Here is a 27428-nt window from a genome sequence, read left to right as displayed (position 1 = left end):
TAAATCTAGTGATTTTAAAACAACGACAGTATAGAAGTCACTGGCCCAGGGTCTTGCACTGACAGGCTATCTCAGATAGATCTGGCAGCCTTACTTAGTCTTCCAGGCTAGTCCTTTCTTAAGCCATTCTGCTTTCCTGCATTTTATTTATACAGAGGTCATCTAGAAAATACTGTTTTTTCATCATTTTTAGAGCGTACTGTTTTAGAACAAGAGCTTTGGCATTAGATCTAGGTTTGAATGAAGGGTTTGGCACTTTCTAGCTGTGACCTTCGGAGAAGGCAATGGCACCCCACTCCAGTACTCTTGCCTAGAAAATCCCATGGACGGAGAAGCCTGGTAGGCTGCAGTCCATGGGGTCTCGAAGAGTCGGAAACGACTGAACGACTTCACTTTCACTTTTCACTTTCATGCATTGGAGAAGGAAATGGCAACCCACTCCAGTGTTCTTGCCTGGAGAATCCCAGGGACAGGGGAGCCTGGTGGGCTGCCGTCTATGGGGTCTCACAGAGTCGGACACGACTGAAGAGACTTAGCAGCAGCAGAAGCACCAACTGTAACTTTAGGCTACTGAGTCTGTTTCCTCATCTGTGAATGAGGGTAATATTAATATCTACCTCATAAGTTGCTTTGAGGATGAAATGAGATAACATATGTTAAATGCCTAGCATACAGTAAGTGCTCATTTACTATTTTCTGAAATCTTGAATCATCTTTACTATCATTAAATTCTTTTTTAGGTTGGTTGCCTATCTCCTCTTCATTTATTTGTTCTTGTGGAGTTTTATCTTGTTCCTTTGAAACACATTTATCTGTCATCTCATTTTGTCTAATTTTCTGTGTTTGTGGTCTCCTTTCTGCTGGCTGGATGCTCATAGTTCCTCCTGCTTCTGATATCTGCCCTCTGGTGGGTGAGGTTGGTTCTGAGGCTTGTACAGGACTCTTGGTGGGAGGGACTGGTGCCTGCCCACTGGTCGGTGGATCTGGGTCTTGTCCCTCTGGTGTACAATGCTGTGTCAAGGGGGGATGTTTATAGGTGGCTGTGAGCTCAGTATCGCTTCAGGCACTCTGTCTGCTGATGGGTGGATTTTCGTTCTTATCCTGCTGGTTGTCTGGCATGGGTCATTCCAGCACTGGAGGCTGTAGGTTGTTGGGTAGGTCTGGGTCTGATGCAACCTCCTGGGGGCTCACACTGATCACTATTCTCTGGGGCCTCTGTCAGCAGTGTCCTTGCCCCCTCTAGTGAGTGTTCATTTATGATTATTCAATTACTCTTGAACTTTCTGCCTTTAAACTTCACAGCATGCCAGTTTTTCCCTCAGGCTTTTGGCATGTGTATCCTAGGCCAGGATCAATTTTTCCAGTCTTCTGCCTCCCACTGCCCTGCATGCTTTTGCTACTTAGTGCCTTTATAAAGCTGAAACAGATGACTATGAGCAGTGTAGAGGAAGGATGTGACAACTGTCAAAGGGATATCTTTAGGTTCAGTCCCCTCCTTGTTTGAGTCCTAAGACAAGACTACCCTGAAGCCTTTACTTGCCTTCTCAGGCTTTGGATTGGTTTAGCAGTGTCCCATCTAGGTTATCGTAGGAGTGGAGTAAACATCAAGGAGCTGGTAGGCACATCATTTTCCCGAGTCCCATCATATCCCTCAGGCCCTAGAGCTCAACTGATCTCTCCTATACTAGTCAGAAATATGGGTGCTTTACTCAGATACTTCTAGACAGGATGGTATGCTAATTCTTCCCCCACAAACTAAGGGAGAAACTTTCAAAGCTAGTTGGAGAAAGCAAGCAACACCAACGTTATCACAATGTATAGAAGATGTGCGAGATAATGTACAGAAGGATGGTCATTCTCAAGGTGTGGTCTTGGACCAGCAGCATCAGTATAACTTGGGAGTCTGTTAGAGAAGCAAGATCTTGGGCCCCATCCAAGACCTTCTGAATCAGAAACTCTGGAGGTGGGGTTCAGCAATCTGTTAACAAGTCATTCACATGACTGATAACACTACAGTTGGAGAACCACAGATGTAGTGGTTTGGAACACAGACTCTGCAGTCAGACTGCTTGGGCTTAACTCCCTCTCCTCTGTTACTAGCTATGTGACATTGGGCAGATTACTAATACCCTCATGCCTCAGTTTCCTTACCTATAAAATGGAAATAATTGTATTCTCTCTCCTTGAAACTCTCACTTTTTTTTTTCCTCCAGGCTTCCTCTTGTTTTCTCCAACTAGCTTTGAAAGTTTCTCCCTTAGTTTGTGGGGGAAGAATTAGCATACCATCCTGTCTAGAAGTATCTGAGTAAAGCACCCATATTTCTGACTATGCTTTTCTGGTTCCTCTTACACCTTACTGCCCCTCAGCCTCTTTTGCTGTTTACTTGACGAGCAAAGTAACTCTTTGCTGTAACCGCTCAAAGTGCTCTGCTTGACCTCTAAATGTTAGAGGCTCCACAGTTCAGTCCAGGAACCTATTCCTTTTCTCTGTTCCATTCTCTTCCTAGACAAGGTCACTTAATCACAGGGCTTTAGCTATTATCTACCTGTTGTTGACTCCAAATTTAATTTGTATCTCCAACTCTCATATCACCCAGAAGTCAGAATGTATATCTGATTATTTGACACCTCAATTTAAATTTTATTAGGCACCTCAACCTTTACATGTCTAAAGCTGAATTTTTGATACCTGACCAACTCTTCTTTGAGTCTTTCCATTTTGGTAAACGATCTCACCACTCACCCAAGTCTTCTATTTTCTTTTAGAGCCAACATCCAGACCATCACCAAACCCTAACTCCAAAATACATACAGAATAATTGTCCTTTGCTCTACTCCCTATCACCTTACTCCAAGCCACCACCACCTCTGACATTGGCTACTGCCAATAGTCCCCTAACTGGTTTCTCTGCTTCTGCTCTCACTCTATGATGATTTATTCTCTGAAAATATCAAAGAGATCTTTAAAAATGTCAATCTGGCCATTTCACTCCTCTGCTTCAGACCTTCCAATATCTTTTCTGAACAAGTATTCAGAAAAAGAATGAAATCCAGGCCTCCAGATTTAGACACTTCCTGCCTCCCCAGACTTCTCTCATATGACTCTTCCTGTTGTTCATGACACTCCTCTCACACCAGCTTTCTTTGTATTTCTCCAACACGTTAAGCGCTTTCCTGCCTTCAGGCTCCTGTACCAGCTATTCCCTCTGTCTGGAACATTTCTCTCCCAGCCTGCAAATGTCTGGCTTTCTATCATTTAGAGCTTGGCTCAAATGTCACCTCCTCAGAGAACCATTCCCTTATCAGCCAATCAAAAGTAGATTCTCCATCTCAATCTTGTTACTCTATTTTATTTTGTTCATAGCATTTATCAAAGCTCCTGTCATAATATATTTCTTTGTGGATTGTTTCCAGGACCCCTGGCAGATACCACAATCTGCTGATGCTCAAGTCCCTTATATAAAATGGTGTAGTATTGGCATATGTCCTATGCACATCCTCCTATATACTTTAAATCATGTCTAGGTTATAATGCCTAATAACAATGTAAATATTATGCAAATAGTTGCCAGTACATGGCAAATTCAAGTTTTGCTTTATGGAACTTTCTGGAATTTTTTCAAATATTTTTCAATATGTGGTTGGTTGAATATGCAGAGGCAGAACCTGTGGATGTGAAAGGCTAACTGTAGTTGTAGTTCTAGGAAAGTTCTCCATCTGTATGCTGGAACATGCCAGACATAAATCCCTACATAGATGCCTATATTCACACCTCAACTTAGGCTCTTTTCTCTGAGGAACTTATGGCTCTCTCTCTCTCTCTCTCTCACTCCATATATATATATATACTAAAATATATATACATATTCATATACATACATACATATATATTATACATCTTTTCCAGTAAATATTCCTAGAATGAATAGATGAAAGAATGAACTTCTACAATCTCTTCTCTGTTTCACCTCACACGTAGATACAAGCAACAGTGATGATTCTGATATTTGCTTGGTCATTATATTTCCCTAAAAGCACCATCCTCCAAATGAAGGAGGAGGGCCACCTACATGTCAGTTAAAGCAATTAGCCAAGGCAGTGAGTGCCACAGTGAGCCAGCTGCAGGCTTTGTGTGTGTGTGTAGGCAGTGGTCTTCAGTGGGGAGAGAAGGAGGTGGAGTGCTTTGCTCCTTGCAGTGGTTCTCAAACTTCAGTATTGATAAGAAAGAAGTGATTCTGATTCAGGAGACCTGGGGTAGGGGTGACGACCCATGAAGGTTTGTCTGACACTTTCCCAGTTTTAGTACTGAAAGTCCAACGTTTGGGTAAGCCCCTTCGTCTTGGGAAAACCCAGATGATTGGTCACTCTGGTTCTGAATGAGTTGTTTTAAAACAACAGCCCCAGGTGTTCCTGGCGCAGGTTGTCCCCAGGCCACACTCTGAGGCACTGCAACAGGAATCAAAAGGTTTGGTGGAGGCCCAACTTGCCTCACTAACTCTGATCTCCATTCTGATACCAAATAATAGGGTTGGCTCAGCTGCTGCTGTTCTCTTTCCAACCTTAGCTAAAAGGAACACTTTGTAAGGCTTCAATTGATTCAAGAAGATTGAAAATGCAGGGCTAAGTGATTAAACCTCTTACAGATGGAAGAACATTTAAATGCCTAAATTGCCTGAGTACTTTAAAAATAGGGAGAAATGGCCAAATTGTATCACCAAAAAGGTCTAAAATAATCAGCTAAAAGGAACCACTCAGAATGTGAGTGGCAGAGTGTCGTTTCTTCCCAGTCTGCTGACCTCTTCACTTCAATGGCTATGGGCAGAGTTGTTAAGTGATCTATGAAATGTTAACCTTTCTATCACGGCTGCAGATGCTGTCACCGGAATAAATTTGAATTCCGTTGATGAAAGGGTGTCAAAGGACACCAATCTCTCTTTCCTCAATCATCTCCAATTCTTTCAAAGATTTTCTGCTCAGTTGTCACTATGACCTGAAATCCATTTCAGTTTTTCCACCTTAGATTTCGTGGTTGAAATGTGTACAATTAAGGATACCATCTTTAGTTTTAGGTAAGCCAGTCTGGATAGTAAAGGTGTATTTTCCAATACAGGTGCTATCCACAGTTTGTGGTATGTGTTGGTGAGGATGTGGAGAAATTGGAGCCCTCGTGCATTGTTGGTGGGAATGCAAAATGGTGCAGCTGCTATAGAAAAGCTTTGCAGTTCCTCAAACAGTTCAACACAGAATTACCATATAACCCCAAAATTCTTTTCCTAGGTATATGCCTCAAAGAACTGAAAACAGACTCAAACAAATACTTATATGCAAATGCTCACAATGGCCAAAGGGTAAAAACAATCCAAATGTCCATAGATGGATAAATGGATAAATAAATTATGGTATATTATGGTATATATATACATACAATGGAATATTATTTGGCCATAAAAAGAAATGAAATCCCTTCAAGCAGAGTGGAGATAAGACACATGTTACAACATGTGTGTGTGTGTGTGTGTGTGTGCATTTACTCATGTCCAGCTCTTTGCAACCCCATGGACTGTAGCCCTCCAGGCCCCTCTGTTCATGGAATTTTCCAGGCAAGAAAACTGGACTGGACTGTCGTTTCCTACTCCAAACATACATGAACCTTAAAGACATTATTCTGAATGAAATAGGACAGACACAACAGGACAAATATGGTATGATTCCACTTATATGAAATATCTACAATAGGCAAATTCATAGAGATGGAAAGTAGACTAGAGGCTACCAGGGGCTAGAGTAAGGGAGAAATGGGGTTATTGTTCAGTGGGTGCAGAGTTTCTGTTTGGGGTGATGAAAATATTTTAGAGATAGGTTGTAGTAATCATTGTACAATAATTTGAGTGTAGTTAGTGGCACTGATTGTATACTTAAACACGGTTAACATTTTATGCTATATGTATTTTACTTCAATTAACAACAACAACAACAAAACCCTGATAATGAGTAGGCACTAGGTAGTCGGGGTGGTGGTAAGTTGGAGGAGAGGATGGGAAGCATGATGCCCTGAATGTAGTTGCCTGATAAGCCTGAAGCTTTGAAGATAAGGATTATGTAGGGCCTGGACTTCCCTGGTGGCTCAGATGGTAAAGTGTCTGCCTATAATGCGGGAGACCTGGGTTCGAACCCCGGGTTGGGAAGATCCTCTGGAGAAGGAAATGGCAACCCACTGCAGTACTCTTGCCTGGAAAATCCCATGGACGGAGGAGCTTGGTTAAGCTACAGTGTGTGGGGTCGCAAAGAGTCGGACATGACTGAGCCACCTCACCTTACCTTACCTCACCTCAGGGCCTGGAACACTGCAACAAAAATACAGAAGTTAGTATATGAGATGCCACTTAGGTGAGTGGTGCAGGTAGTCCTTGGAGCACATTTCCATAAGCTACAGAGTACAATGATGGGTAAGTGATCAGCAAAGTCTTGTTAAGTGGAAATCTGGGTGAATGAACAAGCATCTAAGAGCCTAGCACAGCACCCAGTAGATGCTCTAAAAATTGTGTGGCATCATTTTTTAACCTTTTATTTTATATTGGAGTGTTGCCAATTAACAATGTTGTGATAGTTACAAGTGGACAGGAAAGGAGCTCAGCCATACATGTATCCCTCCTCACCTAAACTCCCCTCCATCCAGGCTGCCACAATAACATTAAGCAGAGTTCCCTGCACTATAAAAATTGTGTTGCATTACTGACTGATGGGAGAAAAAGGAATGCTCAATAAATATTTTTGAATAAATAATTTCATATTATTGCTTCTTTTTGAGATGCCTTTTTCTTCCATCTCTGGGGAAATGCCCTCCTCCCTCAAAACTTGATATAAACACAGCCTCCTTTGTGAAGCCTTTCCTGATTCCATGTCCTCTACCTTAAATGGATGTGACCTCTCCTGTGACCATGAGGAGTTATGGCAGGGCATTAGTGCTAGGGTTCAAGGGAGTATTGACACTGGGAGAGCTAGGCTAGAAAGGTCAGGAAGGAGCACAGCTTTGCATATAGTTTGTACACAGAAGTTAGGGTTGCTCTAAGGGAAGGGAGTTGAGGGGCAACCAACAACAAAGTTAGTGAGCACAAGTTCCCACCTCAGTGCTGATTAGAAAAATGAACATAAACTACAATTGGAAGGAAACCAATAACGAAGTAACCCAGGCCTAGCCTCCCGATTTGTTCCAGTGACAAATTCAGTTTCTGCAGCAACCCCTCTCTTTACATTAATGTTTTTGGCCTTAGCTCCTTTCTCCTTCTGAAACATTCTTTCTTTTCCCATCTCTGCATGTGGAAATCCTGTTTGTTTTCCAAGGCCCAGTCCAGGTTGAAGCCCCTGTTATGAAGCTTCTCTGTTTTCATATCTCCCATCCCCAATAGGAAGATGAGCCCACTCAAAATGCAATGAAAAGGAGAAATAGGGGCACCAGACCCGGGGTGCAGGGCATTGTTGGAGGCACTGGGATAAGAGAGATGAGATAGTGCTGGAAGGAAGGACTTAGGTTTTGCATTAAGATTTTGCACCTGGGTTTATTCATTTACATTGTGGTCCCTGTATATAACAAGTAATCAACCCTGGTCTCAGAGGGTAAGAACTAAGCCAGTGAGATAGGAACACAGATGTGAAGGCAGGGAATTAGCAGTGACACCTAAAAAGAGAAGGTAAAACTACTAATTGGCAGAGCTGAGATTTGAACCCAAGTTCTTCTGGCTCTAAAGCCCATGTAGTTGTTCTTTACATCAGTTGTTCTCAGACTTCAGTATGCATTTGAATTACTTAGGGAGCTAGTTAAAATGCAGATTCCTGAGCCTCAAACCTGATTCACTATATTAGGGCCCAGGAATTGGCATTTAATTTTTTTTAACTTTTATTTTATATTGGAGTATAGTCGATGGGTTTCCCTGGTGGCTCAGATGGTAAAGAATCCACCTGCAATGCAGGAGACCTGGGTTTGATCCCTGGGTTGGAAAGATCCCCTGGAGGAGGGCATGGCAACCCACTCCAGTATTCTTGCCTGGAGAATCCCCGTGGACAGAGGAGCCTGGCGGGCTACAGTCCACAGGGTCACGAAGAATCAAACATGACTGAGCGACTAAGCACATCACAGCAGAGTTGATTAGGGCTTCCCAGGTGGCACTAGTGGTAAGGAACCCACCTGCTAATATGCAGGAGACATAGAAGACTCAGGTTTGATCCCTGGGTCAGGAAGATTCCCCAGAGGAGGGCATGGCAACCCACTCCAGTATTCTTGCCTGGAGAATCCCTCACAGAGAGGAACCTGACAGGCTACAGTCCACAGTGTCTCAAAGAGTCAGACACAACTGAAGTGACTTAGCATACACACATGCGTAACTGATTAACCATGTTGTGTTAGTTTCAAGTGTACACCAAAGTGACTGTTATGCATATACATTTATCTATTCTTTTTCAAATTCTTTTCCCATTTAGGTTATTACAGGATATTGAGCAGAGTTTCCTGAGCCATACAGTGTTTTTTTTTTTTTTTAACTTTTTATTTTGTATTGGGGTATAGCCAATTAACAATGTAATGATAGTTTCACGTGGCCTGTGAAGGGACTCAGTTATACATATACATGTATCCATTCTCCTCTAAACTCCCCTCCCATCCAGGCTGCCACATAATATTGAGCAGGGTTCCCTGTGCTATACAGTAGGTCCTTATTGGTAATCCATTTTAAATATAGCAGTGTGTACATGTCCTTCCCAAACTCCCAATCTGTCCCCAACTGATTCTGAACTCAGTTGTCCAAGGACCACATTCTGAGAATCTTTCTCTTTCATGGTGCTGTGACCTCAATCCTCAACCCATCTTCATCATTTATCTTTAGCAATGTGATAGACACCTCATTTTTTTCCCCATTGATGGGTCTTCGCACTGTTGTAGGAAATCAATTGACCACATATGTACTGGTCTATTACTGAACTCTCAATTCTTTCTCAATGTATGCATGCATGCTAAGTCTCTTCTGTAATGTCTGACTCTGCAAACCCAGGGACTATAAACCACCAGGCTCTTCTGTCCATGGGACTCTGCAGGCAAGAATGCTGGAGTGGGCTGGAATGTCCTCCTCCATAAGATCTTCCCAATGCAGGGATCAAAACTGCATCTCTTATGTCTTCTGCATTGGCAGACAGGTTTTTACCAATCTCAATTATCTATATGTCTATCTTTTTGCCAGTACCACATATCCTTTTTATATTGAGGTAGAGTTCACATCACTTATAAATCACCATTATAGCCACTTTAAGTATACATTTCAAATGCTTTTAGTTTATTTACAATATTGTGAAACTGTTACCAACATCTAATTCCAAAACATTTTTCACCTACCAAAAAGAAACCTGTACCCATTAAGCCATCAGTGTGCATTCCTCTTTGTCTACCCCCAGCTCCTGGAAAGCACTAATCTGCTTTCTGTGTCTATGGACTTGCCTACTCTGGATATTTCATATTAAAACAGAATCATATACTGTATAAACTTTTGTGTTTTCAAGGTTCATCCATGTTGTATCAATAACATGTATCGATACTTTATTCCTTCTTGTTACTGGATAATATGCCACTGCATGTAACATACCCTATCATAGGCAATTGAATTATTTCTGCTTTTTCACTTTTGTGAATAATGCAGCTATTAATGTACAAGTTTTTGAGTGGACATATGTTTTCATTTCTCTAGGAGTGGAATTGCTGGGTCAGATGGTAACTCTATGTTTAACTTATTGCTGCTGCTAAGTCGCTTCAGTCGTGTCCGACTCTGTGCGACCCCATAGATGGCAGCCCACCAGGCTCCCCCGTCCCTGGGATTCTCCAGGCAAGAACACTGGAGTGGGTTGCTATTTCCTTCTCCAATGCATGAAAGTGAAAAGTGAAAGTGAAGTTGCTCAGTCGTGTCCGACTCTTCGAGACCCCATGGACTGCAGCCTACTAGGCTCCTCCACCCATGAGATTTTCCAGGCAAGAGTACTGAAGTGGGGTGCCATCGCCACAATGGCTCCCCTACTTTACATTCCTATCAACTGTGTGTGAGAGATCCAATTTCTCCACATCCTTGCCAGCACTTGTTATTTTCTCTTTTTGGTTTTAATTATAGCCATCCTTCCAGGTGCAAGATGGTATCCGAGTGTAGTTTTGATTTGCATTTCCCTAATGACCTTGATGCTGCGAGGGATTGGGGGCAGGAGGAGAAGGGGATGACAGAGGATGAGATGGCTGGATGGCATCACTGACTCACTCGATGGACATGAGTCTGAATGAACTCCGGGAGTTGGTGATGGACAGGGAGGCCTGGCGTGCTGCAATTCATGGGGTCGCAAAAAGTCGGACACGACTGAGCAACTGAACTGAACTGAACTGAACTGAATGACTAATGGTGTTGAACATCTCTTCATGTGTTTATTGGCCACTGGTATACTTTATTTCAATAAGAAACTATTCAACTCCTTTGCCCATTTAGAAATTGAGTTGTCTTTTTTTGTTGTTAATCAGATCAGATCAGATCAGATCAGTCACTCAGTCGTGTCCGACTCTTTGCGACCCCATGAATCGCAGCACGCCAGGCCTCCCTGTCCATCACCAACTCCCAGAGTTCATTCAGACTCACGTCCATTGAGTCAGTGATGCCCCCCAGCCATCTCATCCTCTGTCGTCCCCTTTTCCTCCTGCCCCCAATCCCTCCCAGCATCAGAGTCTTCCAATGAGTCAGCTCTTCGCATCAGGTGGCCAAAGTACTGGAGTTTCAGCTTTAGCATCATTCCTTCCAAAGAACACCCAGGGCTGATCTCCTTTAGGATGGACTGGTTGGATCTCCTTGCAGTCCAAGGGACTCTCAAGAGTCTTCTCCAACACCACAGTTCAAAAGCATCAATTCTTCGGTGCTCAGCCTTCTTCACAGTCCAACTCTCACATCCATACATGACCACTGGAAAAACCATAGCCTTGACTAGATGAACCTTTGTTGGCAAAGTAACGTCTCTGCTTCTGAATATGCTGTCTAGGTTGGTCATAACTTTCCTTCCAAGGAGTAAGCGTCTTTTAATTTCATGGCTGCAGTCACCATCTGTAGTGATTTTGGAGCCCAGAAAAATAAAGTCTGACACTGTTTTCACTGTTTCCCCATCTATTTCCCATGAAGTGGTGGGACTGGATGTCAACATATGTATATGTTCTTGTGTATAATATATACATATATGTATAATATTTATATATAAATTTATACATAATATTTATGCTAAACCTTTATCAAATATATGATTTGTAAATATTTTCTCTCATTCTATGTGTTGTGTTTTCACTTCCTTGATAGTGTTCTTTGATGCTCCAAAGTTTTAATCTTGTTTAAGTTGAATTTGTGTATTTTTTCTTTCATTATTTATGTTTTTGTCTTATTTAATAATAATTCACTGCCAAATTCAAGGTTATACAGATTTTACCTTTTATGTTTTCTTCTAAGAGACTTATAATTTTAGCTCTTGCATTTAGGCATTTGATCTGCTTTGAGTTAATTTTTGTATGTGATGTGAGATACGGGTCCACCTTCTTTCTTTTGCAGGTGGAAGTTCAATTGCCCCAGCACCACTTGTTGAAGAGACTATTCTTTCCCCATTGCACCATCTTGGCACCTCTTCAAAAATCAGTTGAACATAGAGTGTATGGGTTTCTATCTGACTCTCAATTCTATTTCATTGATCTACATGTCTGTCCTTATGCCAGTAACAGACTATTTTGATTACTATAGTTTGTAGTAAGTTTTGAAATTGAGAAGTGTGACTCCTACAATTTTATTTCAAGATCATTTTGATTATTCAGAGTTTCTTGAAATTCCATATAAAGTTTAGGATAATCTTGTTCAGTTTTGCAAAAAAAAGACAGTTGCCTTTTTAAAAAATTAATTTATTTTTTTATTAAAGGATAATTGCTTTACAGAATTTTGCTGTTTTTTGTCGAACCTCAACATGAATCAGTTGCCTTTTGATAGGGACTGCACTGAATCTGTAGATAGCTTTAAGTGATATTATCATCTTAATAATATTTAGAGTTCCAATTTGTGAACATAGGATGTTTTTCCAATGATTTATGTCTTGTTAATTTCCTTCAACAATGTTTTGTAGTTTTCAGTGTATAAGTCTTATACTTCCTTAGTTATATTTATTTCCAAGTATTTAATTCTTTTTGATCCTATTGTATAATAGTTTCCTTGTTTTCAGATTGTTCATTTCTAGTGTGTATGTGCTTAGTGGCTCAGTTGTTTCTGACTCTTTTCGACTCCATGGACTGTAGCCTGCCAGGCTCCTCCGTCCATGGGGATTCTCCAGGCTAGAATACTGGACTGGATTGCCATGCCCTCCTCCAGGGGATCTTCCCAACCCAGGAATAGAACCCAGGTCTCCTGCATTGCAGGCAGACTCCTCACTGTCTGAACCACCAGGGAATTGTTTCCTTAATTTTTTTTTCAAATTGCTCATTTCTACTGTATAGAAATACAAAGGATTTTGTATGTTTTAAAAATTATTTATTTATTTGGCTGTACCAAGTGTTAGTTGTAGCATGCAAGATCTTCGATCTTTGTTGTGGCATGTGTGTTCTTTTATATTTAGTTGCAGCATGCGAGATCTTTAGTTGTAGATCTTTAGTGGGATCTAGTTCCCTGACCAGGGATCAAACCTGGGCTCCCTGCATTGGAAGCATGGAGTCGTAGCCACTGGACCACCAGGGAAGTTCCATGATTTTGTATGTTGATCTTTTTTTTTTTTTTTAAACTTTACAAAATTGTATTAGTTTTGCCAAATATCGAAATGAATCCACCACAGGTATACATGTGTTCCCCATCCTGAACCCTCCTCCCTCCTCCCTCCCCATACCATCCCTCTGGGTCGTCCCAGTGCACCAGCCCCAAGCATCCTGTATCCTGCATCGAACCTGGACTGGCAACTCGTTTCATACATGATATTATACATGTTTCAATGCCATTCTCCCAAATCTTCCCACCCTCTCCCTCTCCCACAGAGTCCATAAGACTGTTCTATACATCATTGTCTCTTTTGCTGTCTCGTACACAGGGTTATTGTTACCATCTTTCTAAATTCCATATATATGCGTTAGTATACTGTATTAGTATTTTTCTTTCTGGCTTACTTCACTCTGTATAATAGGCTCCAGTTTCATCCACCTCATTAGAACTGATTCAAATGTATTCTTTTTAATGGCTGAGTAATACTCCACTGTGTATATGTACCATAGCTTTCTTATCCATTCATCTGCTGATGGACATCTAGGTTGCTTCCATGTCCTGGCTATTATAAATAGTGCTGTGATGAACACTGGGGTACATGTGTCTCTTTCCCTTCTGGTTTCCTCAGTGTGTATGCCCAGCAGTGGGATTGCTGGATCATAAGGCAGTTCTATTTCCAGTTTTTTAAGGAATCTCCACACTGTTCTCCATAGTGGCTGTACTAGTTTGCATTCCCACCAACAGTGTAAGAGGGTTCCCTTTTCTCCACACCCTCTCCAGCATTTATTGCTTGTAGACTTTTGGATCACAGCCATTCTGACTGGTGTGAAATGGTACCTCACAGTGGTTTTGATTTGCATTTCTCTGATAATGAGTGATGTTGAGCATCTCTTCATGTGTTTGTGAGCCATCTGTATGTCTTCTTTGGAGAAATGTCTATTTAGTTCTTTGGCCCATTTTTTGATTGGGTCATTTATTTTTCTGGAGTTGAGCTGTAGGAGTTGCTTATATTTTTGAGATTAGTTGTTTGTCAGTTGCTTCATTTGCTATTATTTTCTCCCATTCTGAAGGCTGCCTTTTCACCTTGCTAATAGTTTCCTTTGATGTGCAGAAGCTTTTACGTTTAATTAGGTCCCATTTGTTTATTTTTTCATTTCCAGTATTCTGGGAGGTGGGTCATAGAGGATCCTGCTGTGATGTATGTCAGATGAGATGGTTTTTATTTTTCAATTTGTTAATGTGGTATATTACATTGATTGATTTGCGGATATTGAAGAATCCTTGCATCCTTGGGATAAAGCCCACTTGGTCATGGTGTATGATTTTTTTAATGTGTTGTTGGATTCTGATTGCTAGAATTTTGTTAAGGATTTTTGCATCTATGTTCATCAGTGATATTGGACTGTAGTTTTCTTTTTTTGTGGGATCTTTGTCAGGTTTTGGTACTCATATCACATAAAATAGACTTTAAAACAAAGGCTGTGAAAAGAGACAAAGATGGTCATTACATAATGATCAAAGGATCAATCCAAGAAGAAGATATAACAATTATAAATATATATGCACCCAACACGGGAGCACTGCAGTATGTAAGACAAATGCTAACAAGTATGAAAGGAGAAATTAACAATAACACAATAATAGTGGGAGACTTTAACACCCCACTCACACCTATGGATAGATCAACTAAACAGAAAATTAACAAGGAAACACAAACTTTAAACGATACAATAGACCAGTTAGACCTAATTGATATCTTTAGGACATTTCATCCCAAAACAATGAATTTCACCTTTTTCTCAAGTGCAGATGGAACCTTCTCCAGGATAGATCACATCCTGGGCCATAAATCTAGCCTTGGTAAATTCAAAAAAATAGAAATCATTCCAAGCATCTTTTCTGACCACAATGCAGTAAGATTAGATCTCAATTACAGGAGAAAAACTATTAAAAATTCCAACATATGGAGGCTGAACAACACGCTGCTGAATAACCAACAAATCACAGAAGAAATCAAAATTTGCATAGAAACGAATGAAAATGAAAACACAAGAACCCAAAACCTGTGGGACACTGTAAAAGCAGTCCTAAGGGGAAAGTTCATAGCAATACAGGCATACCTCAAGAAACAAGAAAAAAGTCAAATAAATAACCTAAATCTACACCTAAAGCAACTAGAAAAGGAAGAAATAAAGAACCCCAGGGTTAGTAGAAGGAAAGAAATCTTAAAAATTAGAGCAGAAATAATTTGTTTCTTTGCAAAAGAAACAAAAGAGACCATAGCAAAAATCAACAAAGCCAAAAGCTGGTTCTTTGAAAGGATAAATAAAATTGACAAACCATTAGCCAGACTCATCAAGAAACAAAGGGAGAAAAATCAGATCAATAAAATTAGAAATGAAAATGGAGAGATCACAACAGACAACACAGAAATACAAAAGATCATAAAAGACTACTATCAACAATTATATGCCAATAAAATGGACAATGTGGAAGAAATGGACAAATTCTTAGAAAAGCACAATTTTCCAAAACTGGACCAGGAAAAAATAGAAAATCTTAACAGACCCATCACAAGCACGGAAATTGAAACTGTAATCAAAAATCTTCCAGCAAACAAAAGCCCAGGTCCAGACGGCTTCACAGCTGAATTCTATCAAAAATTTAGAGAAGAGCTAACACCTATCCTGCTCAAACTCTTCCAGAAAATTGCAGAGGAAGGTAAACTTCCAAACTCATTGTATGTTGATCTTGTATCTTGAAACTTTGCTTAATTCATTTACTAGATCTAGAAGATTTTTTGTTATTTAGAATTTTCTGTAAGATTGATTCCATCAGTGAATATAGTTTTCTCTAGTTTGGATAACTTTTATTTCTTTTTCTTGATGGACTGCTCTGGTTAGAACTTTCAGCAAATCCTAACCCTAATCTTAACCCTAACCCTAAGTACAGTGTTGAATAGAAGTGGTGAGAATGGACATATTTGTGTTGTTCCTGTTTCACGGGGAAAGCATTTCAGCCTTTCACCATAATATAAGCTGTATTTCATGCATATTCTTTATCAGGTTGAGGGGTTTCCTTTCTATTTCTTGACTGTTGAGTGTTTAAATCAACCTTACATTCATGGGATAAATCCCACTTGGTCATGGTATATATGCCTTTTTATATGTTGTTGGATTCATATTGCTAAGATTTTGTTGAGTATTTTGCTTCTATATTCATAAGGGATATTGGTTTTTAGTTTTATTTTTGTGTGTGATGTCTTTGTGTTCAGTATCAGAGTAATATTTCATAAATCTGTTAGGAAGTTTTCCTTCATTTCAATTTTTTTTAAAAGTTTGAGAAGGATAGGTGTTTATGTTTCTTTAGACATTTGGCAGAATTCACCATTGAGGCCATCTGGTCTTGAATTTTCCTTTGTGGGAAATTTTTTTATTACTAGTTCAATCTCTTTACTTGTTACAGATCTAAACAGATTTACTACTTATTCTTAAATCAGTTTCAGTAGTTTATGTTTCTAGGAATTTGTCTATTTCATCTAGATTATCTACTTTGCTGACATACAGTTATTCATAGTATTCTCTTGTAATAATTACTTCTATGTAGGTTGTTGGTAATACCCCTTCTTTCATTCCAATTTTAGCTCTGTCAGTCTTCTCTCATTCTCTTTTTATTAGTCAGTCTAGCTAAAGGTTTGTCAATTTTGTTTGTATTTTCAAAGAGAAAATTTTGGTTTCGTTGACTTCTATTGTATTTTTATTCTCTATGTTATTTATTTCTCTTTTAATTTTTATTATTTCATTCCTTCTATTTGCTTTTGGTTTAATTTGCACGTGCGTTAGTGTGTGTGTGTGTGTGTGTGTTTCTCAGGATGGAAGGTAAGATTTTTAGTTTGAGATCTTTTTTAATGTAGATATTTACAACTATAAATTTCCTTCTCAGTACTGAGTTAATTCCATCTCTTAAGTTTTTAAATGTTGTGTATTCACTTTCATTCATCTGAAATTCATCTTAAATTCATTCAACTTGCTTTGCAATCCTTTTTTGGTCCATTGGTTGTTTAATTTCAACATAATTGTGAATTTCCCCAAATTTCCTTTGGTTATTGATTTCTAATTTCATTCCACTGTGTTCAGAAAGCACATTTTCTATGATTTAGATACTCTTGAATTTATTGACACTTGTTTTATGACCTAATACATCTTCTATCCTGAAGTATGTTCCATGGACACTTGAGAAGAATGCATATATTTTGTTATTGGATGGAATGTTGTTCCCATGTTTGTCATGTCTGCTTGGTTAATAGTGTTGTACAAATCTTCTTTATCATTGCTGATCTTCTGTTTAGTTATTCTAACCATAATTGATAATGGTGTATTAAAATCTCCAACTATTATTGTTGAATTGTCTATCTTCCCCTCCAATTCTGCCTGTATATGCTTCAAATATTTTTGGATTTCTGTTGTTAGATACATATATATTTGTAACTGTTGTATCTTCTTTTTGGATTAATCATTTTGTTCTTATAAAATATCCTACTTTGTCTTTCTAAATAATATTTGTTTTCATGTCTATTTTGTCTGTTACTAGCCTAGCCACCCTAGCAATCTTTTGGTTACTGTTTGAGTGATATATCTTTCCCATACTTTTACTTTCAACATATTTATCTTTGAATCTAAAATGAGTCTCTAGAAGACAACGTGCAATTGGAGTTTGATTTTTATCCATTCTGCTAATCTCTACCTTTTGATTGGAGAGTTTAGTTCATCTACATTTAATAACTGTTAAGAAAGATGATACTGTGAAAGTGCTGCACTCAATATGCCAGCAAACATGGAAAACTCAGCATTGGCCACAGGACTGGAAAAGGTCAGTTTTCATTCCAATCCCAAAGAAAGGCAATGCCAAAGAATGCTCAAACTACCACACAATTGCACTCATCTCACATGCTAGTAAAGTAATGCTCAAAATTCTCCAAGCCAGGCTTCAGCAATACATGAACCGTGAACTTCCTGATGTTCAAGCTGGTTTTAGAAAAGGCAGAGGAACCAGAGATCAAATTGCCAACATCTGCTGGATCATGGAAAAAGCAAGAGAGTTCCAGAAAAACATCTATTTCTGCTTTATTGACTATGCCAAAGCCTTTGACTGTGTGGATCACAATAAACTGTGGAAAATTCTGAAAGAGATGGGAATACCAGACCACCTGACCTGCCTCTTGAGAAATCTGTATGGGGTCAGGAAGCAACAGTTAGAACTGGGCATTGAACAACAGACTGGTTCCAAATAGGAAAAGGATTACATCAAGGCTGTATATTGTCACCCTGCTTATTTAACTTATATGCAAAGTACATCATGAGAAATGCTTGGCTGGAAAAAGCACAAGCTGGAATCAGGATTGCCGGGAGAAATCTCAATAACCTCAGATATGCAGATGACACCACCCTTATGGCAGAAAGTGAAGAGGAACTAAAAAGCCTCTTGATGAAAGTGAAAGTGGAGAGTGAAAAAGTTGGCTTAAAGCTCAACATTCAGAAAACAAAGATCATGGTATCCATTCCCATCACTTCATGGGAAATAGATGGGGAAACAGTGGAAACAGTGTCAGACTTTATTTTTCTGGGCTCCAAAATCACTGCAGATGGTGACTGCAGCCGTGAAATTAAAAGACACTTACTCCTTGGAAGGAAAGTTATGACCAACCTAGAGAGCATATTCAAAAGCAGAGACATTACTTTGCCAACAAAGGTTCGTCTAGTCAAGGCTATGGTTTTTCCTGTGGTCATATATGGATGTGAGAGTTGGACTGTGAAGAAGGCTGAGCACCGAAGAATTGATGCTTTTGAAGTTGGAGAAGACTCTTGAGAGTCCCTTGGACTGCAAGGAGATCCAACCAGTCCATTCTGAAGGAGATCAGCCCTGAGATGTCTTTGGAAGGAATGATGCTAAAGCTGAAACTCCAGTACTTTGGCCACCTGATGCGAAGAGCTGACTCATTGGAAAAGACTCTGATGCTGGGAGGGATTGAGGGCAGGAGGAGCAGGGGATGACAGAGGATGAGATGGCTGGATGGCATCACTGACTCGATGGATGTGAGTCTGAATGAACTCTGGGAGTTGGTGATGGACAGGGAGGCCTGGCGTGCTGTGATTCATGGGGTGGCAAAGAGTCGGACACGACTGAGTGACTGAAGTGAACTGAACTGAAGATAGGATTGTTTCTGTCACTTAGCTATTTTTTCTGTGTCTTGTGCTTTTTTTATTTCATTATTTCTCAATTAACACATTATTTTGTGTTAAATATTTTCTAGTGTGTTATTTTAATTCCTTGTCTTCTTTTCCCAGTATATATATTTTAGAGTATATTTGTGGTGATTCTAGGGAGTATAATTAATCTCTTAATCTGTAAGAAAATAGTTTAGATTAAAACCAATGGAGGGCTTTCCTGGTGGTTCAGTGGTTAAGAATCCACCTGCCAATGCAGGGGACATGGGTTTGATCCCCAGTTCAGGAAGATTCCACACACTGTGAAACAACTAAACCCATGTGCCACAACTAATGAAGCCCATACATCTTAGAGCCCGTGCTCCACAACAAAAGAAAATACTGCAGTGAAGATTCAGAGCAACAAATTTTTTTAAAAAATATCAAAACCAATGGAATTTCAATAGTATGAAAAACTGCTCCCACATTGCTTCATCCACCCCTCTTTTATTCATATTGTTGTCACAAACTACATCTTTCTATAGTGTGTTCTACATAGATTTATAACTTTTGCTTTATGAAGTTGTCTTTTAAATCAGATATGAAAAAATGGAGTTACATGCAAAAATACATTTGCACTGTCTTTTATAGCTTTTTATATGGTTGTGAGCATCCTTTATTTCTTCATCTTGATTTAAGTTAAAATCTTGTGTCCTTTATTTTCAGCCTGTGAAACGCCATTTCATGTTCTTGGAGAAACAATTCTGCTAGAGATGAATGCTCACGATTTTTGTCTCTCTTTGAATGTCTTCATTTCCCCTTCATTTTGAAGGTAGTTTTGCCAGATATAGAACACTTGGTTGACTTAAAATTTTTCCTTCAGCATTTTGAATGTGTCATCCCACTGCCTTCTTTCTTCCATTGTTTCTGATGAGAAATTGGCTGCTTATCTTATTGAAGAGCTCTTGTATTTGCTTAGTAATTTCTCTCATTCTGATTTCAAAATTCCTTGTCTTTCGACAGTTTGATTATTCTGTGTCTCAGTGTGGATCTCTTAGTTTGTCCTACTTTGATTTCATTGAGCCTCTTTTATGAGCAATACTCTTCATCAAATTCAGAAATTTTTCAGTTATATTTCTTCAAATATTCATTCTGCCTCCTTTTTATCTCTTTCCTTTCCTTCTGGGGCTCACAGTATAAGTATGTTGGTATACTTCATCATATCCCACAGATCTCTGAGGTTCTGTTCAGTTTTCTTCTTTCTTTTTTCTTACTATTCCTCAGACTTCACAATTTCAATATATCTATTATCAGGTGCATTTACTCTTCTATTCTAATATGCTATTGAACCCCTCTAGCAAAAATTTTATTTCACTTATTGTACTTTTCAACTTTAGTGTTTCCATTTGGTTCATTTCTATAATTGCTATCTCTTTATACTATCTATTTAATGAGACACTATTTTCCTAATTTTCTTTAGTTTTTTAAGAAATTGTTTCCATTAGTTCCTTGAACATATTTAAAATAACTGATTAAATGTTTGTCTCTAGTATTGCCAATGTCTGGGCTTCTCATGGACAATTTCTATTGCTTGGTGTTTTGCCTGTGTTATGGCTATAGAATTTTTTTCATATCTTATAATTTTTCATTACATACTAGACATTTTAAATAATATAATTTGACAGTCCTGGGAATTATGTTGTTGTTTCCTCTCTCCAGGGTTTTTTTGTTGTTGTTGCTATTGCTGGTTTTTGTAGTTGTTTGCTTGTTAAGTGAGTTTCCTGAATTAATTCAGTAAGCTCTGTACTCTTTGTCATACATGGCCAGTGAAGTCTGTGCTCAGTTAGCTTAGAAGGCAGCTTAATTGCCTAGATCTAAAAATCTCTGAGTTTTTGCAAAGGGGCTCTGCAAGCATGTTGGGCACACCTTCAACTGTTATTTAAACACTTTACAACAACTCTGCATTAGCTTACACTTCCTGTTTGCACAGAACCACAAATCAGCCGGGAGTGGATGAAAGCTTATGGCTTTCTCAGGTCTTTCCTGGGTATGTGCACAGTTCTACATATGTGCCTGGTCTTCTAGATTACAAGAAATATGTACTAGCTTTTCAAAGTCCCTATGGATGATTCATTTTCCAGTTTTTCCTTTTAAGCTCTTTAGGTAATCTACTGTTTGCTCCAACTGTTATCCATTATCTCAGGCATCTATTCCATTAAAACAATTGCTAAAGTCGTCACAAAATTACTTTCTCAATACTTCAAGGCAATATATCATTTTGTTTACATCATTTCCTAGAAAACCAATGAAAGGTAAATTTTAGCTCAATTCAAGTCAAACTACTTTAAAAAAAAATTTCTAAGCATTTTAAATGTAACCGAGGATCAGGTTAAGCTTTTCCAGGGTCTTGTTGCTAAATCATTTAGGCTTAAAAAAAGAATATTTAAAACAAGCAGTAAGTGGGAGAATGCTAGCACAGTTAATGAGAGAAAGTGACAATGATGTCTTGCCATATCGAGATTCAAAGGCATGACCTAACTTCAATGCTGTGAAATAGTAAAGATACAGTATTCATGGTGGAAATAGTCTGAACCACAATTTAGTTCTAAGTTTCTCTGACTCTACAGGCTATTCTCTTTAATTACTAAGTTATATGTTGCCTCTTCTCTCCATATCATGTCAATTATGTGATAAAAATCTGGATTTACCGAATCAAAGCTAAAGTCTTCTGCTGACTTTCAAACTCCTCTCTAATTTTTCTTCTACCTACCTAGCCAGATTTATTCTCTGCTAATCCCTAAAGCAATCATCTAATTTAGTCAGATCAGTTTGCATATCATGCTTCAAATCTGTCAAATTCACTTCTCATTCTGGGCCAAGAGTGCTCAAATCTCAGCCATCCTTCAAAAGCCAGATCAAGACTCAACTCCTATACTAAGCTTTTCCTGATCTATTCTTCTAAAAACCTATAGAATTTATCATCAATCACATGTAAGTTTTTCATCTGGTCTATTTTTCAATGATTTAAAAATTGAGTTATAATTTACATACCATAAAATCCACTCTTTTAGAGTGTACAGTCCAGTGATTTTTAGTATAATTCACAAAGATGTACAATCATATTTTTATTGCCTGCTCTTCACTCCATTGGGGAGAGAGGGCATCCCACCCCAGGTTTATGGGGATGGCCAAGCACATGACATCTGACACTGGACAAATGAGATTAATAGCAGTTTATTAATCACGTATACTCAGTCCCCATGGGAAGACACAGCATGTCACACAAGGCCACAGAGTTGTTCTTGGGAACAGAATGAATAAGCAGGGACTGTGGGAGACAAGCTTTGTAATATCGGGAGGATGGGGTGATCCTTGATTCCCACATGAGAATGTGATTGATCTGTTTAAATAATTTCACAGACTGGCAGGGAGCTGAAACCTTTTACTTAAAGATAAGCAGGAATTTTGCCTGGTCCCTGTGATAAGGAGGGTTATTTATTCAGGGAACCTTATCCACAGGAGTAGATTGCAGAGGATGACTTACCATTAGACTATTAGATCCACACCTTCCTCCTCATTTTAGATATCAAGGAAGTACATAATACTGAGCACAAGCCATATCCACTTTTTAGAACATTTTTATCATTCCAAAAAGAATCCCCATTCCCATTAGCCCATTCCTCCACATTCCTCCTTTTGTCAGACATAGGCAACCATAAATCTACTTTCTATCTGTAGATTTGAAAATTATTGATCAAAGTAGCTTTCTAGTAAGATTTGAAATTGGAACATGTGAACATGTTCTCCAACTTTGTTTCTCTTCTTCAAGATTGTCTGGGCTATTTTGAGTCCCTTGAATTTCCACATACAGTTTAGAATCAATCTACCAACTTCTGGGATTGGTAGAATCCTAGGTAAATAAGCTACCTGGGATTCTGATAGGATTTGTGTTGAATTTGTAGATTAATTTGAGGGAATATTATCATCCTAACAATATTGTCTTCTAATCCATGACTGTGGATTGTCTTTCCACTTACGTAGGTCTTCTTTAATTTCTTTCAACAGTATTTTATAGTTTTCCATGTACAAGTCTTACAGTTTTTTTTTAATTATTCATAATTTTTTTTTTAATTTTTGATGCCAGGTGGTACAGTCATAAAGAATCCACCTGCCAATGCAGGAGATGCAAGAGACATGGGTTTAATCCCTGGGTTGGGAAGGTCACCTGGGGTACGAAAAGGCAACCCACTCACATATTTTTGCCTGGAAAATCCCATGGACAGAAGAGTCTGATGGACTATAGTCCATAGGGTCGCAAAGAGTCCGACATGACTGAGCACAAATGCATGCCAAAGTAAATGCTAATTGTTTACTTGATTCATTTTCACGTTGTTCATTCCTAGTTTATAGAAATACAACAGGTTTTTGTAGGTTGATCTTATTTCATACAGCTCTGGTTAACTCAGCTATTAACTCTACGAGTTTTTTTGAGGGGTCTTGGTTTTCTATATACAAAAATCTGTCGATCTGGCTCTATATACAAGACCATGTTATCTGCAAATAGTTTTACTACTTCTTTTCCAGTATGGATGACTTTTATCTCTTTTTCTGGAGGTTAGAACTTCCAGTCAACTGTTGAATAGAAGTGGTAAGAGTGGACCTCCTTGTTTTGTTCCAGATCTTAAGGGAAAATCTTTCTGCCTTTCACCATTAAGTATGTTGGCTGAGGGTTTTTCATAGATGCCTTTTATTAGGGCGAGGAAATTTCCTTCTATTTCTGATTTGTTGAATGTTTTTGTCATGAAGAGTATTTAATTTTGTCAAATGCTTTTTCTGTATCTATTGAGATGATCATGTGGTTTTTGTCCTCTATTTTATTAATATGTTATACACTGATTTATTTTCATCTGTTGAACTAACCTTCCATTCCTGGGATGAATCCCACTCAGTCGTGGTGTATGATCCTTTTGATATGTTGCTAGATTTAGTTTGCTACTATTTTGTTCAGAACTTCTACATCTATATTCATAAAGAATATTTATCTGTAGTTTTCCTGTGATGTCTTTGCTTGTTTAGGTATCAGAGTAATACTAGGTGTGGAACTTGAAGCAGTCCTGCATTAATTAGAGCCTTTCTCAGCCTCTGTAATTGTCTAAGCCAATTCCTTATAATAATCTACATCTATACACACAATTGTCTGAGGAATTGGCTTAGACAATTACAGAGGCTGAGAAATCCCATGATCTGTCATCTGCAATGTGGAGACCCAGGAAAGCCAGTAGTATATTTCAATCTGAGTCCTAAGGCTTGAGAACCAGAAGAACTAGTGACATAAATTCCAACCTGAATCTGAAGGCCTGAGAACCACAGGAACACAGGGGACAAGATAAGATTCATGTTCCAGCTCAAGCAATCAGACAAGAAGGGCTGAATTCTTCCTTCACTTTTTTGTTCCATTTAAGCCCTTAATGTATTGGATGATGCGTACCCACACTGGGGAGGGCAAACCACTTTACTGAATCCATAGATTCAAAATGCTAATTTTAACCAGAAATACCCTCACAGACACACCGAGAAATAATGATTAGCCAAATATCTGGACACTCTATGATCCAGTCATGTTGACACATACAATTAATCAACACAAGCTCCAATCTAATTTTGCTCCCTCCACTGACTTCTAGGCTGCTTGTTTTCACCGTGATTTTGGCCACTGATTTTCAAAGTTACTGTGAAATCAGGGAAAAGGTGGAGGTAGGAATACGGTAAGTTATAGTGCCACAAATCTTTCTATTTTTATTCAGATACAGCCATGTTCCTTAAATTCCCTGGATTATTGCAAGGTTTTGTTAAATTTCTAGAGTTCTTAGTTAATCCTTAAGAATTTTTGCTAGTTTTCTCACTGCTTTTATGGAGAAGAGGATTTTCAGCAGTCCTTATACTACCACTTTTGCTGCTGCTGCTGCTGCTAAGTCGCTTCAGTCGTATCTGACTCTGTGCGACCCCATAGACGGCAGCCCACCAGGCTCGCCGTCCCTGGGATTCTCCAGGCAAGAACACTGGAGTGGGTTGCCATTTCCTTCTCCAATGCATGAAAGTGAAAAGTGAAAGTGAAGTCGCTCAGTCGTGTCCGACTCCTAGCAACCCCATGGACTGTAGCCTACCAGGCCCCTCCGTCCATGGGATTTTCCAGGCAAGAGTACTGGAGTGGGTTGCCAGACCACTTTTGCTAACATCCTGAAATTTAACTCACACACACACACACGTGTGTGTGTGTGTGTATAAAATTTGTTTGCTTTTGTATCATGTGCTGCTCCTATTTTCCAAACTATACTGTAGGTTTTTTGACTGTATACTTCTATACAGCACCTCTAAAGTGTCTAGCAAGAATTGAGATTGAGCTCATTGTGTTTTTTTTATGTCTTTGTATTGAACAGATTGTATTTGCAAAATAAAATCAGCTGTCATCTACAAACATATTGGCCGAGTATATTCAGCAAAACTTGAAACACTCCACAGGTAAAAAGGGAAAAAAATAAAGAGAGCCCCAAGCTACAAAAGGCAGACAGAGCAGTGTTGCTATAATTATAATTCTATAGCTGTTTTTCTCCTCCGAAGGTGTTACTCGCTCAGTCATGTCTGACTCTTTGCGATCCCATGGACTGTAGCTTGCCAGGTTGTTCTGTCCTTGGCATTCTCCAGGCAAGAATACTAGAGTGGGTAGCCATTCCCTTCTCCAGTAGATTTTATCCCCTACTGACTTTTTTTAAAAATTGTTTTTATTCATTTATTTGGTTGCACTGGGTCTTAGTTGCAGCATGTGGGATCTTTAGCTGTGGCACATGAATTCTTAATTGCAGCATTTGGGATCTAGTTCCCTGATCAGGGATCGAACCCTGGCCTCCTGCACTGAAAGCACGGAGTCTTAGCCACTGGACCACCAGGGAAGTCCCTCCTCTACTGATTTTTAGAACAAACTTTTTATTTTGAAAGAGTTTTAGACTCACAAGAAGTGTCATAAAAAGTGTAGAGGGTTTTCATAGTTTACCTAGGTTCTCCTAATGTAAAGATCTTGGATTACCATAGTACAATTATCAAAACTGAAATATTAACCTTGGTAAAATAATATTAGGGCTTCTCAGGTGGCACTAGTGGTTAAGAACTTGCCTGCCACTACAGAAGACATAAGAAAAGCAGATTGGATCCTTAGGTCAGGAAGATCCCCTGGAGGAGGACACGGCAATCCACTCCAGTATTCTTGCCAGGAGAATCCCATGGACAGAGGAACCTGGCAGGCTACAGTCCACAGGATTGCACAGAGTTGGACATGACTGAAGTGACCAGTATGTATGCATGCACACTAATATTAACTGAACTATAGACTTCATTCAGATTCCTCAACTGCCTTTTAGTACAACAAGGATTGTAAAGAAAAAAACGGAGGATGTAGAGGAAGAAGGACTGCATGAAGTTGTCTAGGGCCAAAGGCATTGAGTAAAAGGGAGCAAATTGAGCCCCAAATTCATGATAGGCCCTGTATAGTGCCTCTTCCTAATTGGCTTCTGGGGAGTGTGACTTTTTGTTACTGGTCTTTTGGGGAGGATGCTTTTGGGGGGCTTTTTTATCAATGCATGAGGCAGGGTAGCTTTTTCTTATTTGCATAAAGATTCCATGTTAACCTTGATCTTGCCTTTCTCTGTGTCCTCTCAGTTATTCATAAGGTTTTAAACAAAAAAATTACCTTTGCTCTTACTACCTATCTGTTCAACTCCCTCCACCACATACCACTACTAAATGTGGAAATATTCAGACAGTATATTTAGATTAAAACCCTGCTTAGGTTGAAAGGTGATACGGTCCTTTTCAACATGCAGGATGAAACAAACAAAATAATACATAGTCAGGATGAGGAGAAAAGGTTGCTTTTCAGCACCTCTCTAGTTGAGTGTTTATAATGAAGCTTCTTAAATTTGTACTAGTGTAAATTCAGTGTAATACCTATTCATACATATGTGAATGCATTTTAAAGTCAAATAGAAATATTGAAAAATTATCTTGTCAGAAGAGTTGACTAAAAGTGCATTGCAACTCAAATTCTGTTACTGTAATATATTACAAATCATCAACTGTTCTTCTAACAGCATAATTTATGGGTGATTTCATGGTAAAATTAAATGGGAGAAGCCAGAGTGTGACAGTGAATGTTTTAAATGTATCTTATAATGCTCAAATCTAGTATTAGAAGGCTGAAATTTAATTGTTCTAAAATAAACTTCTAACGGCTATAGTTTAAAAGTAGAAGATGAAACCTTAAAAATCACCAAAATAAAATGGATAATCTGTCTACAAAAATGACACATAACAATAAAAACTTTCTACTAAAATACTAAAAATAAAAAGATAAATAATATTCTGGGGGAAATAGGTGATACAGTGGTAAAGAATC

The 27428-nt window shown here is 38.8% G+C and overlaps 1 non-coding gene across 1 annotated transcript; it reads left to right on the top strand.

The window, feature by feature from the left end:
* The first annotated feature begins 6113 nt into the window (after positions 1–6113).
* Positions 6114–6185, top strand: TRNAY-AUA (transfer RNA tyrosine (anticodon AUA)). The gene has a single exon. It is a non-coding gene; the product is annotated as a tRNA-Tyr (tRNA).
* The last annotated feature ends 21243 nt before the right edge of the window (positions 6186–27428 follow it).

Source organism: Bos indicus, chromosome X (assembly GCF_029378745.1).
Source record: "Bos indicus isolate NIAB-ARS_2022 breed Sahiwal x Tharparkar chromosome X, NIAB-ARS_B.indTharparkar_mat_pri_1.0, whole genome shotgun sequence".
Taxonomy (NCBI): Eukaryota; Metazoa; Chordata; class Mammalia; order Artiodactyla; family Bovidae; genus Bos; species Bos indicus.
The sequence above is the reverse complement of the archived record's forward strand: the minus strand, read 5'-3'. Positions and strand labels throughout refer to the sequence as shown.